We start from the raw sequence: 3,602 nt of genomic DNA, 5'->3' as shown, positions 1-3,602 counted from the left end.
ATTGGTAAAAGTTCGGTGGAACTCGAAACAAGGACCCGAATTTACATGGGAACGAAAGGATGAATTCCGAAAGAAATACCCACACCTGTTCCCTAAAATGAAAACCGTTATCATATCAAATTTCGGGGAAGAAATTTCTTAACGGGGGGAGAATGTGACATTCGTGACAAAACGAGGTATACCTTATTCACTACGTAGCAAGTAAACGATAAATCGGTTAATTCGTAGTGCTTAAACGAGTAACCGGCCGAAACTAATTATGACCCGTATATATACAGTGGAGTAATATACGAGTTATATATATATATTATAGTGGCTAACATATTGATATTTAGGCCCCAGTACGTTTAAAACCATCAACGAAAAAGGTTTCGTTTATCGATACACTATAAGTCTAAACGCAATCGTTAACATCAAAAGGAGCATTGTAGCATCCGTTAAGCTGAAAAAGATTTATAAAATACTTATATGACATGTTCTAAGCAATCCGTGAAAGTATTTTGGATTTTTACAACGAGTCAGTACGTTTTTCTTATTTTACAAAAATGGGCTGAAAAACACTCGTTTTCGCGCTGTTTTTCGCACTCGAATTAGTTTTCTTGCGAAAAACCGAACCCAAATTAAATTTTGGACCGAGATTTACGCATGATCCGAAAACCGAGGCACCAATGGGCCGGCCAAAAAAGGTTGGGACCCCCCATTTTTGTTTCTATCTTCTTTTATAAGTTATTATACTTAGATATTTTTACACATAAACCAACCTGGATCAATCTACTGCTGTTCTTCTTCATCCAGTTTCCAAAACCTAGAGGAAAACACTTTAATTTTTATTTATTCCATACTTGATTTACATGGTTTAAACATGAAAAATTAGTTCTTGATTAGTTTTAAACATGTTTAACCATTCAAAAACCAGAAAAAATCAAGTAAAATCATGTTTTGATGTTAAGCATGTCTACAAAGCAGTATCACATAGATTTTAGGTCAAACACGCGGATTAGAACATGAATACAATGTTTTTATGGTTTGAAAGTTCGATTTGAAACTAAAACCGAAACCCTAATTAACAAGGCTGTTCCATGGATAATTTATTCTTGTTTTTATGTTACATAATATGTAGATACAGTTAGTTTGCAATCCAAGACCCGGAGTGTCGTTTAAGCTATCGAAAATCGCCGAAAACCGACAAGGTAATACCGTATTACTCGTTTAGGGGCTGTTTAATAGTAGGTTGTGACGTGCTTGTTTTTAGCTTGTGAAACTTTTAAGGGACTTCTGGGATCACATAAGTGAGTCCCTGTTCATATTTTGTAATTTTTCGATAAACGGAGAATATTTGGCGAATTTATTACTGTTTATTGGCGTTTATTCGGGAAGAATAGTTAAACTTCATGAAAAATTATGAAAATTGGTTTGAAACCCAGAAATTTTATGTTAAGATCATTGGTAACATTTTAGAACATTTGGAGATGTCTAAGTATTTTTGTTCAATTGTGTTTTAATCGAGTTTTAATAGCTGAAAAACGCACAAAAAGGCATTTTGGCCAAAGAGTTAGATTTTGGAGATTATTCAGGGGCTATGTGATGATATTGAGACCACTTGGAAAAATTATCGGATTTTTCGGATATCGTTTGGTATAAACGGGCTATTTATTACTTAACTATAACACATTAAATGATTTTTTATAAATAGATAATTAATCATAAAATTTCTGAAAATATTTTTATAAAATTCTCCATATTTGAATTTATTTTTACAAAAAGTTCCATAATTTATATATAAGTACATAATTAATTATGATTAATCAAAGATTTAAACTATAATTGCTTTAACGAAACCGACAGTTTTGTGTTTAACGGACTGACTGGTATGTCAAAATGTCAAAAGTGGTCAAATATCTTATTTTTGGATGAATTTGGTAAAAATGAACTTTCTACTAGAATTCCGGACAATTCGTGTGGATTGTACGCGTTTTGTATAATCAAACCCGTGTGAAAACGGAAACGAAACCTGCGATCAATCCAGATACCGAAACTTCAAAATTCTTTCATAAATCAAATCATTTTATCAATCAATATGTTTACTCAAGTTTATGTGATCTTACCTAATCCCGAAACGCATAATCAATCAACTTGGCTAGGCTCGGAAAAAGGTGAAACTGAGCCAAATCCGGTTTTAAACAATTCATAGTGTACAACGTCACAATCTAAGACTACTGTCATGTTCTGGGCCTATCAGCTATACACAGACAAGTTATACAGCCCGATTTAGTTTAAACACTATACTAGTATTAACGGTACGATAACGATTATAGGATACGAGCTATAGTCGAGGCATTATACCTAGTACGAGTGAGATCGATCACTACTACATTAAGGTGAGTTTCACGACCCCACTTTCTAAACTGTTTTAAGAACTTTTGGAGTGGAAAGTATGTTTATAAATACATATCTATATACTTGAAAACGTGTGTTGATGTGAATTATCTAAGTACTAACACTTGAAAGTCCCCACAAACACAGGTGATTAACTTCGTGCCGGTGACGTGTGGATAGTACTATCGGTTAGACAAACCCAACTGACAGGGCCAGAGGGGTATGCCGGAACATGTTAACCCAGTTGCACATTGTCATTTAAACTTGTTAAATTCTGCTATGTGGTGTTAGACATAGTACATACTTGGGGAAAAGAGGCTGTTAAATGCCAATGGGAGTGCATGGGCAAGGATGGCCATGTGTTTTAGCTTGTTTCGGTTTCACTTGTGGCTTTGTATAGAAACATCATACACATACATATGTACATACTACTTACTGTGTACTTTACGAATTCATATACTGATTTGATTGTACTCGTGAAACTTGAAACTCACCAACTAGACGTAGTTGACCCGTTTTAACATGCTTTTCAGGTAAACCGAAGTTGGAATGAATTGCTTACGTGCTTGGTGTTAGAAGTGAAGTTGAATAGCTGTGAATAGACGCAAATACATAGTAATGAATAAGAAGCCCATGAATCGGTTATGCGATTTTCATCTAGTTTGTAAACTTAGTACCTACCAATGTATTATGATGTAAATTAGTTTGTTGAATTTCTTTATAAACAATGTGGTTGATACCAGTAATATCTGTTACATTCTCGTATTACGCTTCCGCAACTACCTAGTCAGGGTGTGACAATTAGGGTTCGGTTCCATCTTGCCTCGAGTATTATAAGGGCCCAGTTTCCTCTTGCCTAGAATATTTTTAGGGTTCGGTTCCCTCTTGCCTCGAGTATTAGGGCCTGGTTCCCTATTGCTACCATACAACCATACCTTACCTTTCTTTGTTATTATCTGTATAACATTCATACATACTTTCAATAATATCATACATGCATTATACATGCATACTTTCTTTCATATACTCATTTCATACTTACTACACAATACCTTCCTTAACAATACATGCAATATCCGATGATCATTCACGTACTGTCAAGCAAGCATTTATAATATAGTCATAATTATCACATTCATCATTATGACATATACTTAGCACTTATGGTAAGTGTATTAACATTCACATTGAGTATGAACACAGCCCCGAAAACATAACAAGGAAAT

The sequence above is a fragment of the Bidens hawaiensis genome, unplaced genomic scaffold (genome assembly GCF_021521415.1).
Source record: "Bidens hawaiensis isolate Kalapana, Puna unplaced genomic scaffold, B.hawaiensis_p1.1 tig00041900_1, whole genome shotgun sequence".
NCBI classification, from domain to species: domain Eukaryota; kingdom Viridiplantae; phylum Streptophyta; class Magnoliopsida; order Asterales; family Asteraceae; genus Bidens; species Bidens hawaiensis.
Note: the sequence above shows the minus strand (reverse complement) of the source record.